The sequence below is a fragment of the Microtus ochrogaster genome, chromosome 18 (assembly GCF_000317375.1).
Source record: "Microtus ochrogaster isolate Prairie Vole_2 chromosome 18, MicOch1.0, whole genome shotgun sequence".
Lineage (NCBI taxonomy): Eukaryota > Metazoa > Chordata > Mammalia > Rodentia > Cricetidae > Microtus > Microtus ochrogaster.
In genome coordinates, this window is record NC_022020.1 from 48,104,045 (window position 1) to 48,116,883 (window position 12,839).

At 45.1% G+C, this 12,839-nt stretch overlaps 1 protein-coding gene across 4 annotated transcripts in view; it reads left to right on the plus strand.

The window, feature by feature from the left end:
- The first annotated feature begins 3,442 nt into the window (after positions 1 to 3,442).
- Positions 3,443 to 12,839, plus strand: part of Htr4 (5-hydroxytryptamine receptor 4) — a 172,106-nt gene continuing 162,709 nt past the window's right edge. The window contains exon 1 of one of the 4 annotated variants that reach the window (XM_026783582.1): positions 3,443 to 3,645. The gene's annotated coding sequence lies outside the window, so the exon portion shown is untranslated. Of the gene's footprint in view, positions 3,646 to 3,766; positions 3,916 to 4,041; positions 4,119 to 12,839 lie in introns of those variants that run through there. The other 3 variants (XM_026783579.1, XM_026783580.1, XM_026783581.1) reach the window with 3 other exon arrangements.

The following is a 12,839-nucleotide window of genomic DNA, read 5'->3' on the forward strand; positions in this document are numbered from 1 at the left end:
GTTAGGAGACACTTAAGAAGGTCTATGAAGCAGTTAGCATAGCAACCAGCAAATAGTAGATGCTCAGTGGATGTTTGTTAATTAATAATAAAATGAGGGTAACACTAGCAATGAGTTCGGCTTGTTGTTCATGTTTCCATCATGAATTTTCACACAGCATGTTGAGATTCTCTGCCCAGTCCTGTCTCTTCTAGATGGCTATGAGTAATTTGAGAAGGGGGATCCGATCTTCTTGGGGTCATACCAACTAAGTCTGCACACACATCTAAGAAAAATGTTGGGACTGGGAGAGTGCTCATGAAGTAAGAGGCTAGTTGCACTACTGTGAGGGCTTGAGTTCAGAACCCAGGACTGATGTAAATAACAGAGCATGGCTATGCATGGGCTTGCAACCCCAGTGTCGTTGTATGGTGGAGATAAGAGGTTCTCTGGGGCTTCCTGGCCACTAACCAAGGTTCAGGTTCAGAACCTGTCTTAGTGGAATAGGGTGAAGAATATTGAGCAGGACATGCCACAGACTCTCTTGTCTCTGCATGCATAAATCACTCACACACACACACACACACACACACACACACACACACACACACAGAGGAAATTGTAGAAAATGGATATTTACCAAACTCTGGTTTACTAGGTTGCCTTTAAACGTAAGATTGTAGTTCAAGTAATCCACTAACTCTCCTATTATAATGTTTTATTATTACTAGTAGGAAATCTCAAAGTATTCATATTATGAACAACCCAAATATGGATGTTATACTCATGGGTGCATCTATCTCTGACCATCTCCACTGCCAGCAACACTGCTTGAAAGCAGATACCTGCTGCCACTCCCTACTGATGAGGTTGCTGGTGTCTGGCCAAGGATTTGAAAAGCATGATCCATCCCTGAGTGCCAAAGACAGTGCCGCAGCCAAGCCTGAACCCTGTTTCATTACCTGGCCTTGCACAGTCCTGGCCACTGCCTAAAGCCCTGTTTGAACACTGTTTTCGAACTTTATTTCTTTTCTTTATACAACTTCTACTATCCCAGAGATCCTCTGGGGTCGAAAGCCATTTCCTGCAGGCCCACTTTTCTTTTCTTCCCTCCCCACCCTCGTCTCCTTTATGTAGGACAAAACCTGAGGGGTTTTGAGAGGGACTAACTGCTCTTATGCTTATCCACATCTTCACTGTCCCATTAAATTTATCACTTCAGGTGTATCCCAAATATACTTGTTCCTGTCACAGTTCAGTTTACTCTGAGTTGAATGTGCTTTTATTGTTTACACAATTTTGAAGTTGGATTTGTAGAAACTAAGAGAATTCCATATCAAAACAACAAGTTTACCAGATATAAATAAAAACCACTAACCTTTAGTTTGGCTAGGGTTTTGTTTACTGGGTCATGCTCATGATACCTGTCTTCATGCTCACCCCCAGACGGCTACCCCCAGACTAAATAGCCATTTATTTGATTTTTTATTGGTAGTAAAACAGGAATCAGTTAGCTGTCCCTTCAAACATAAATATTTAATCCAAACAATATCAGGCCGACTAGAGAATAAAAACCACACCAGAAGGAGTCAGGGTGTTCTTATCTCGCCTATAATAACTGCACAGCTACCCTTTATTGTCTCAGTTCTCTACTTCGGGCAGCTGGCTTCTCAGCCCCTGAACGCTGCTGGATTAACCCAAGTGCTGGCAAGAGTAGTTATTACAAACATGTTGTCTTGGCTTGATGAGGTCTCATTCCTTCTTTCTCAATTCTGCCCACTTCTTTTTTTAGAGAAGACTGGTCCTGGGAGGTTGTTTTCTGGCTGGAGACAGCCCACAGCTTTTGTATGTCTCTGTCTCCTCGTCTAGCCCCTCTTGCATTGGAACCACTTGTCATGCTTGAGACACCTCTGCACCTGCGTCTATTTCTTCCCAAGCTTCATCCTTTCATAGACATTCTAGAGGGAAAAGGGAGAGGGTATGTGACATTGGCGTGGAGAAGGCTGATTGAAACACAACAGGGTTAGGGTGTATGTAGCAAAGCAGCTGGCTGTCTGCACCACGAGAATCCTGTTAATCACCAGGAAAGACGTGGGTGTGACTCTAAAGGGACAAACGTTGTAAAAATTATCCATCACAGCAATAAATTACTTATTGGCTTAGGACATGTGTCACCTCACAGTTGGCTGGATTATAATATGACCCAGCTCTCACTGTGTTAATATCGAGGTTTCTGCAGGGTTGCTGTCCTTTCTAGATTTGGGACAAGGATCAGCCCTGCCTTCAACATTCATCCAAGTTCTGTCTGTCTTTTTTTGTATCTTCAAAAGGGATATTACTGTCCTGAGGGGAAGGGATCTAGGCCAGGAGGAAGACAAACAGAACTTTTTGGTGGAAATGTTGATCAGTTTAAACTTTTCAGCCAAGCACAAGCACGGAGGTGGTGCCTGTAATCCCAGCACTATGGCGGCTAAAACAGGAGGACCTCAGGTTGCAGCCTGGGTCCTGTCTCCAAACTAAGGAGACAATCAAATAACAGGACAAGACAGCAGGGGACTAGCCTAGGACGTGTGAGGCCTTGGTTTCAATCCTCAGCACCGAATACAAACCATCCAGGGCAAACTCCTGGCTCACTTCAGTTGGTTCCGGCCCAATTGCAGGTTAATGATTTTTAAGACTGTCTTGGAAGATTTCTTTGCTCACAGAAGTTAATTCTCCGTCTGGCAGGCTTGCCAGGCAGCCTCGGTGGTACTTGAGGGTGAGTTCTTCACCCCATGGTCTTGCGGTCTTTCTCTGATCCAGGCGACAAAGACCCTGCCTTCTCGCAACTCTCCTAGCAACCTCTTCTCATATAAAGCGTCGCCCGTTTCATCCTTGTCATTGGGGGCTTTGATCAGATGGATTTTGCTCTGCTATAGTCCCACACAGATACTTCAGATTCCTGAGTGGTACCCAGGCCTAGACCTTTGCAGACTCTTCACACTACTGTCGGGTTGCTCCCTCTTTTCTATGAGAGCCCTGAAGCTGGCTCCGATCTAGTCACATGGTCAAGGTGACAGGTGGTTAGAGCTGGGAAACCCTGGAAACTTCAGACAGGGAGGCAAAGAGTGAACTAACAAGGTGAGGCTGATCCTTTAGGGAGCCCTGAGACAAAGGAAAGCATTAGCTCTGGAGAACTTGCCATCCTGTTTCCAAAACGCCCCGAATTCTCCTGAATGCCGCTCCCAGACAAGCCTTGCTTTGGGCCAGGCTGAGTCAGGCAAAAGAAGAAGGAAGTAGGCTGCACCAAGGAAGGATTGCCCCTGGCACAGGCACCTCAGACGCATTCTCGAGTTTATTGTCTCTGAATAGAGGAAGTGGGCACTCAAAAAAAGGCGAACGGATTTGCCCAAGGTCACCAGGAGTCTGCAGTGAGGCCAGGGCTCGCTCTCTGTCCCCAGCGAATGGGTACGGCTCTGGTCAGGGAAGCACACTCTGGCCAGACCAGAGGTGTGAGATCTGTGCAGCCTCTGCACCCACTCCTCAGGGCGCCCCTCTGCACAGGTGGCACTCCGCGTGCCCTGTGGGGGCGGCAGCGAGCAGGACCGCAGGGACGCCCAGGCTGGGGGCTGTGGAACCCACGGAGGCCGGCTCAGCTAGGAGGAGGAGGATGCTCTGCATGCCCAGGTGAGCCCAGGCTGGGGTCTCCAGACTGTAACTGGTGCCAGGCGCCCGCCCGCTCCCCAGCGCGGGGGCTGAAGCCCGCATCTAGGGGGCGGCGGCGAGGGCGCAGGCAGTGGCGGGGAGCGCAGCGCAGCACAGAAGCGGCAGAAGCTGGGCTCTGCGCTAAAGGTAGCCGCAACGATCTGCCAGGGCGCCGCTCTCCTTAGCCTTCCGCAGCCGCGTGTTGCTGGGAGTGCGCCAGGAGATCAGAACCCCAGGAGCCCACGTGTGCAGGTGGGGATGCCGAGAGGGGGCGGGGCGGGATGCCGGGGTTGGGGGGGGGGGATTCTGGGTTCTGTACTTCCGACACCCACCAGCCTTTGTCGCAGGGATGGGCTGTGTGTTGGTGTGGGTGGGTGGACTGTCTGTCTGGGTAGGACCTGTCTGCAGCTTGGGACCACTGAAGGTTGAACAGCTGCCCTCCCGCACTTGTGTAGGTAAGTACTTGTGAGACTGCATGTGTGTTCACTGACTATATGAGGTTGTACGTAAAGAGGAGAGGGGAAGAGGAAAGAGAAAGAGAGAGAAGAAAAGGGAGAGAAAGAGGGAGGAAGAAGAGGGAGAAAGAGAGAGGGGAAGAAGCTTGTGTTGTGTATCTATCTTTATTGGTGTGTAATTTGATGTGTGATGCTTCGGTAGACTGTAGATGATTGTGAGTGTGTGACTGAGTGTTCCCTCTGTGTGTAATGAGATACCTGTTCTTGTGTGTATAAGCAGCAAGCTTGTGTAGTAGCATGAGTGTGTGGCGAGTGTGTGGCTATTCCGTGCTGCATGGGGATGTCTCAGTCACTGACGGTACTAGGGGCCATCCTGGCTATTGCCTTTCGTAGAATCCAGTCTCAACTGAACATGCTTCTTGTCCAGGCTTGCACCTTGCCCCTGGCACACTGCTGGCTGCTCTTGAAAGAAGTGACTGTTGATTCAGGGGAATGGTAATTGGCAAAGGTGAAGAAGTCATGGCAAGTGCTTGGCTTCTTAGAGTTCAATATTAAGAGAAAATCTGGGCGACTTTCCACCTGACCCATGAAATGCTTCTTAAGAAACAGATTTGACATGAATTGAAAGTGTGTTCTGGTGAGGGGGACACTGGTGAAAGTTTGCCCTTTTGGTCTTCATATTGTTGGGATGGATTCTTCAGGTTTTCTTTTAGCTGTTGGTGGCCATGGCTTGTGATTGCTGATAGATGTTTGTCTGGTCCTGGGAGATTTCATCAGCAGTGACCATTGGAGGAGAGGTTGCTTACTGTTTCTTGTGAGCACAGGTAGGGAAGGAAAACAACATTGGTGATGGATGTGGTTGGTGCTTGAGAATCAAGGAAAAAGTCAGAGAAAAGACAAGACCCCCAGAGTTCCAAGAAGCAGGTCCCATCTAGGAAATACGTTTGTATAGAAAAAAAATTACAGAGACTAACCAGATGTTGCAACATTCCCAAATTAACTTTTAGATGTTTCCCTTCGTTTCCTCATGCATCCATCCTTGTTCTAATCTCTCTGTTGGGTTTGCATCATTTCCCCTTGTGGGGAATATCTTTGTTAGAATTATTTTCATGTGGTAGAGTCTCGGTTGGTGTCTAAACTTTAGGAGATCTAGACCACAGGGAAGTTACCCCGCACCTTTAGTCCCTCTTTTCTGAGCAGGTAGGGGTACCAGAACCCCACAACAATAACGTGCCTGGTTCCCCCAAGTTTTCTGGGTTTTACTTTTAATGTGATTTCTTGGGCCAACAAACTCACCACCATCACTCCGATCCTGCTCATTCTCACACTTCCTTCCCTGTAGTCACAGACTGAAGGCAACACCTGCAGTTGTCACAAGCAACACAGCATCCCAGCAGGTACCCATGATTTCCCATGGTGCTGAGGCAGCATCCCCCCCAAGTCGTCTAAACGAGGTACTGAGGTCACCTTTCCTTTCTCCTCTCCCTTCACCAGGAACTGGCAATCTTAGTCCACTGGCAGTTTGTCTGTTTTCTCGGACCCAGTTTCCCCCTTTGTGCTCTCACCACGGCCACCTCCATCAGGTGAAACCAGTGCTTAGGGACTTTCCGAAGATGGGAAGAGAGACAGACTCTGATTAGGAGGAAAATTCAAGGCAAGAGAACAAAGGTCGGGAAGATGCGATTCTTGTGATCATGTATGTCCAACTAAAATCTTCTATTAATTCTTGAGGAGTGTCACATGGTGTGACTTAGCTCAGGTTTCTGCCCCTCTCCGTCTTAGTTTCTTTACTTGTAAAAGTGGAAACAAACGATTTCAAGGAGAGACTTGTCCCTAGCTCATTTCGAAGGGTTCTTTCAGCACTGAAACACTCCGATTGCCACCATGTCAGCAAGAATGAGTCTTCCTAGTGTCTCAGGTGAACCTATAAAAATGTGTAACCTTTGTTTGAAAAAAAATATTGTTTGATTTTTGGGAGAAGATGTGGGTACAGAGGAAAAGAGATGTTGTCTTCAGTTTGAGGCTGAGGACTAAGTGCCAACACCATTAGCAGCAGAAGGGTTTTAAAGGCCACTCGGCTTTTATCTTTATGAGGCACCAGACTCTACGTCTACCTTATTAAGATAACGTCATGTTACATTAGAATTCAGGTTTTCTCAGCCTCAATAGCAGTGGCATTTGGGACAAATGACTCTTGTCCTATGCATTATAGGGTATTCAACAATATCCCTAGTATTCATTAATAGCACCCCAGAGTTACAACAACCAAATACAAACGCAAGCACTGCTAACTGTGGGAATACAAAGTCTTCCCACACTCCAGTTGAGAATCATCACTATAATTCACACTCCAGCCTGGGAGTCTTCCACAGCACCACTCTACAGCCAAACACTTGCTACTGCGAACAGCCTTCCCACCCTGTCTCAAGTCTGCTACCCTCAGGCCCTCTCCTTCATCCCTTCTGGATTTTCACTGCCTAACATCGATGCCTGCAAAGTACTCACGGTGTGCTGAAGCCTGAGAAACATTTCAGAGGCATTAATAGTCTTAATAACTCACATTAACCCAGCCCTTGATATGTGCCAGGCACAGTTCTAAATGCTTTGGGTGGATGGTTGCATTTAATCTTCATTAAGAATCCTAGGAGAGAGACTTCTATTGCCCTCAGTTTAGAAATACAGTGACTCGAGCTTACAGAGGTAAGATAACATGTCCAGTTCTCATCGGGTGTTGGAGCTGGCGTTGGCTGGTGTGCTGTCTTGCTGCAGTTCATTGTTTGGACCTTCACACTTGCAATGCCTTGTATGAATGAAATCTGGTGTTACAGGCTACATAGGAGGAGCTTAAATATCTCTTAGTCTGTTTGTGGGACCAAGTCTGCCTCTAGGAAGGATGCTAAAGACTCCAGGTTGTAAATAGTGTTCAGTAGCCATATGTAATTCCTCATTGAAAAAGAAAGGAAGGAAGGAAGGAAGGAAGGAAGGAAGGAAGGAAGGAAGGAAGGAAGGAAGAAAGAAAAGAACCAATTACCTTCTTTCATCCAGAGTTAGCTCAAAGGTATGTATCTAGTGAGAGCGGTAGGTGGGAGGGGTTACAGAAGAGGGAGTGTGAAGGGAAAAGGAAGGAGGTGAAAGGCACCAAACAGTGAACAAGACAGTTCTGTTGCTATTAACTAACTTACGGTCAGTTTCTGCCATCAAAGTCAAAGTTCCTGTGTTTCCATCAACTGTCTCCTTGGTCTTCATGGCCTGTGCTTTGAGCACTCCATTCTGCATGCTATTCACTTTTTCCTATTGGGGCAGAGGTAAAAATAAGATGTAAATGGCTCTTCAACAGGGTAATCTATAGGACTGGTTGTCTGAGTAAGGATGATTCCAATTACTGATAAGCTTGAGAATCCAAGCTTGCCTAAGGAGGCTGACTTTCTTTTAAGACTGCCTGTTGAACCTGCAGATCCATGGGCTCTGACCCACACACCTGTGGCTTGGTTGAAAGCCTGGCCTTCAGTCTTTGATGAGCAACAGACTAATCCCACTGGGCTTGTTAGAGCCCACATCAATGGGCTGTCTTCCCACAGTTTCTGATGTTTCTGGGTTAGGCCCCAAGGATTTTCACTTCTAATGGGTGTCTACATTGCTGTAGACATGGGGTTAAGACTTAAATAATTAAATCAAAGCCCAAATACGGCTTTTTGTTGTTATTTAAAAATAACCAAGCATTGTATTAATGAGAACGAATCGATTGGAGCAAAATCCAAAACCAATAAGAGAGATGAACTCACATCTCTCATTAAACAGCTGCCTCAGATCTTTTCCTGGCTCTGTCTACACCCGCCTCTACCTTAATTTAGATGATAAGATACCCCATTATTGACAGGATAATCTAGACCCCAAGTCCCTTACTACATCGTATGATGCCAAGTATATCGTGGGAAGCCTCTGTAAGACTAAGGAGCTTTGCTATTCCTCTCTCTAGCTTTTGTTTCTTGGACAGTTGTGTTGTGTTTCCTTCCCTTTCAGAGCTACATTAGGATAATGAAGAAACTCAGTGGAAATCAGCACATTGATGTGTACCTGATGAAAAATTTAAATACCAATCAGAAAGTTTCCTTTAAAAAATCATAAAAAAAAAAGAAAGGCAAGCCGGGCGGTGGTGGCGCACGCCTTTAATCCCAGCACTCGAGAGGCAGAGGCAGGCGGATCTCTGGGAGTTTGAGACCAGCCTGGTCTACAAGAGCTAGTTCCAGGACAGGCTCCAAAACCACAGAGAAACCCTGTCTCGAAAAAACCACAAAAAAAAAAATAAATAAAAAATAAAAAATCAGAATTTAAACTCATTCAACCTGTCCATTCCTCCTCAGTGCTGATACCTTTTTTTGTTTTGACCTGATCACGTCCAAGCTATGGACCTTTAAGAACTCATACAGAAAGATCTTTTTAAAAAAATAATTTACTTGCCAGGTGTAGTGGCACACATCTTTACTCAGGTGGCAGAGGCATTTCTGTGAGTTCGAGGCTAGCCTGGTCTACATAGTGAGTTCTAGGACAGCCAGAGCTACATCGTGAAACACTGTCTCCAAAACTACAACAACAAAAGATAATTTTACTTATTTTTATTTTACTTGCATGAGTGTTTGCTTGCATGAGCAAGGCAGGTGTGCACCAGGTGTGTGTCTGATGCCTGGCAAACCAGAGGAGGGCACTGGATCCCTTAACACTGGAGTTACAGAAGGTTGTAAGCAACTACGTGGCTGCTGGGAACCAAACCTGGGTCCCCTGCAAGAAGAGTAGATGCTTTTAACTGCTGAGCCATCTCCCCGGCACCCAGAAAGAGCTTGATATTTATTGTGTGTTATCAAAGTTTAAGTAGAGTCTTATATACCTGGCATTTTTGGATTTTTCTATCAACTCTTTAGAGAAGTACTGTTTCCATGAATTACAGATTTGGAAAGCAGGGCCAAGATATTTTAAGAATTCTTGTGTCCAGAGGTTAGCTGTACTTCTTGGTTCTGCATTACAAAATTTAACAATGGTTTACTTAAATAAAAGTTATAATTTCTTGGCAGGACACTGGGGCTTTTCTTAAGGATTTGAAGAAACAGGCTCCAGGACAGAAAGGTAAAAGGTCATTACCAGAGAGCTCAGCTCTGGGAGCTCATGACCTGTTCTTTGTTGCCTTCATTAATGTGACACTCTTTCAAGTCTGTGTCAATCAGTTAGAATTCTCCAGAAATGACTCTCACTGAGTCACTCGTCTGTGAACACAAGGTCAAAACTAAGTGGAGCTGTCAAGGACTCAGGCTAGTGGTTTTGGTAGATTTTTCCAGTGACAAGAGATCTTTTGAAGAATCTAGTAAATGTTGCCTGTTCTCAAACAACTAGCATCATGAAGACAGAATTGGAAGTCAGGTTTATTTCCAGAGCTGCCATTTTCTTTCTTCCATTCACCATTCTTTGTGTTTCCCCACAAGCCCATCCCCCCATTCCCCATGTTTCCCCACAAGCCCATCCCCTACAGGCCCATACCCCCCCCACACTCACCAGTCCCTGCACAGAGTGCTGATCTTTCCATCTGTGTGCAGCTCCTGGTTTTTCTGGCACACTTCTGTCCTCTGTTTTCTATGCCATTTGGCCCATCCCTTTCATTCTGTTCATGTATGTCACACCTTCAACTCACAGATCTCAGGTGTGGGCGGCCGTTACCGGCTTGTCCCAGCCATGCCTCTATATAGTAAATAATTAAGGTGACGGCACACCCTACACGTGCTGTGAATTTCGCTGATAACTCTTACACTGTTCAACTTTTCTAACAACCGGGGTGCTAATTTTGTGTTTATTTCCCAATATTTTATCTTGAGAATTCGTGGTGAAGTGAAAAGCTGAAGGAATTATGTAAGGACAAGCCAGGTAGCTTTTGGAATTCCTATTTTGTTAGAGTTGCTTTATCATAATTCCATAACCCATCAGTTCATTTTTTTAATTATAAAGTTGCTATCCTCCTCCCCTATTTTTATATTCGGGAACTGAATTCAAGACAAGCAGCATGGCTTACCCAAGGTCACATGCAGGAGAGTCTATAAGGGTTGGGATTGAACTTGGGTCATCTAACTCCGCAACACACTTTTCTGTCTGCCAAATAGCCGGTTCTCCTCGGAGAAGAAAGAGGAAAAGATGAGCTCAAGGCCAGCAAGGTCAGCTAGTTCACAAGCACCCACACTTTCCACTGGTTTGAACCTTAATAAGCAGCTCACCTTCCAAAGAAGTGGTGTCCCTTACTCCTTCTGCACTGCACAGCTTACCCGGGGAACTTTCATAGTACTCATAGACTCATTTCTTCTCAGCATTTTAAATTCACTGTGAAAAAGGCAGGTTGGAAAACTACTACTTTAGATAATTCCAAGAACCCTTTGCTGGTGGTTTTTGACTTGAAATAGTAGTTCTGCAAGACAGATAGGCTGACTCTCCTAGGGACACCTGACATCCAGACATTAGGGGCTTACATGAACAAAACAAGGAACTCAATGTGATAGGATGCGGAGAACCTTGCTTGGGCCACATTGAAAATGTTTTCTCTTTAGGTACTAGTAGATGCTGAGGGGTCATGCAGTCTTTGAAAAGTTCTGTACGTACTAAGCAAAGTTAAGCTGGGAAAGCTGAGCTTGGGGCTCCCTAAGATGGCATCCTTTCATGGGATGGTTTAGCAGTGAAAGATCTGGGCTTTCGAATGACTTTTAGTGTAACTTTGGACAGATCCTGTTTTACATGTCTCAGTTTACAAATCTGTGAAATGAGGATAATTGTAGTTCTGCCTCCTAGTATTGTGTCAAAAGGGGATGATGCATAGAAGGATTTGGTCATAGGCCCACGTAAAACAATTCTTTGCTGTGTTAAATGGACTTCTGTAAAAATTTGTTGGTACAGTTTCACTTTCCCTATTTTTTTAAGTCAGGGAGGAGATGCTTTTGGGAGGAGAGTATAGACAGGAGCATTTTAGAGATGACAATTTATTGGTGACATTTTATCTGTAAAGGGTTTGGATTCTTCTCAAGCATTTCCAGGTAATAATTTGTAAATAACCTTTGTTCATTGAGATTGCATTGGCAAATCTAGTTGGATACAATAATTTGCATATTATATTTGGAATATAGAAATCTGCATAAACTATTCTCTAATCTGGGATACTCAGCAGCAATGGAAGGACAGGGACAGAAGAGATACATATGCTGCAAAGCCCTTGCTCTTGGTATGCTCAGCAAATCCTGAGATCCAAGACTCTTGGTCATTAGGCTGTAAAGACAGATAAAGGAACACTATTGAGGAGGATTTCAGAAGCGATGCTCACTGGATGGATGTTCCCTATCCTTGTAGCCTTTCCTGAATTACCCCATGACTCATCTGCAGCAGAACAACCACCAGGGTATTTGATAAACAGAGATTCTCGGGTTTTCTGAATCTGCAATTTTGGGAGAGACTTTTAGGTTCTTTCACACCCGAGAGACACCAACTTTAAAGCTTTAATTTAGGTGTAAAGAAAACTTTGGCTTCAGTTGCTCCCAGGTTAAGGTCTCTAAAATCAATGCTGAAAAGACACATTAAACATTCTCACGCTCAGTTTCCTTGTGAGCAAGAGGGACAGTTTCTGTGATCACAGCCAGGACAGGAGGCATAAGTCATCTGGTGAGTTGTTTCCATTTTGGAGGCTCACGGTAGGGCATATTCTCCAACAATAGGCATGCATCTTTCAAGAAAAACAGACTGACATCACAGAACTCACTGGGAACCTCGTGTATAGGTGTGCACTTCTATATTGGTCTTGTGAGGTTAATATTACCCATGTCCCATTATATGGATGACACCATCAGCGTAGGGAGAGTTAAGTAATTTGTCAAGGTCATTCTGGTGTTTGAGAGGACTGGAACAGATTTCAGTTCTTCGAATTAGGGGTTAGCAAACTCTTTGGCCCTTTCTTTGTGTGGACTGCAAGCTAAGAACCTCTTTACATTTCAAATTGCTAGAAATATTATCAGGTGGAAATTTTACGAAATCCAAATCTCCATGTTGATTTGCTGGAATGTTTCCATACAATTTTATTTCTAGTTTGTCTGTGGCTGCTTTCACACAACCTGCAGAGTTTGATAGTTAGGGGTGTGACTCTGTGCTCTGAAAAACCTAACATACCTGCTAAGTGACCCTTTATAGAAAGGTACAATATATTGCCCCCCTGCTTTACACAACTATGCCCATGTGCCCCAGATTCCAGTCATCTGCATTCTGTCCGTGTGAATCCTGCCAACACTCATACCATCTGGAACATGATCTGCACAGCATTTTCCTTTAGGTTAATTAATTTTCCTTAAATAAATTTATTCTTAAAGAATCAAAGCCATAAGTGGAAGTCAATAGCACTTGCAAGAAATAGAAGAGACCATAAAACCCGTGCACTGCACACACAGTGTGGCTGAGCTAAGCTAACTAGCAGGGACAGGTCCTGCCTACCTTTCCCCTGTATTCCTGCTGATGCCTTCACTGTTTTCCTGTAGACTGTCCTGACTTCCTGACACACCTGCATGGTTTGTAGAGATCTATCCTCAATCTGCTAGATTCCCTTTGTGCATAGACATCATAGTTGGCATCTGGGAATCCCTGTGGTCCTCTGCGATCAGCCCTAACCAACAAACTACAGGTGTGGGAGAACTGATGTCCCAGTTACTGCCTACTCTT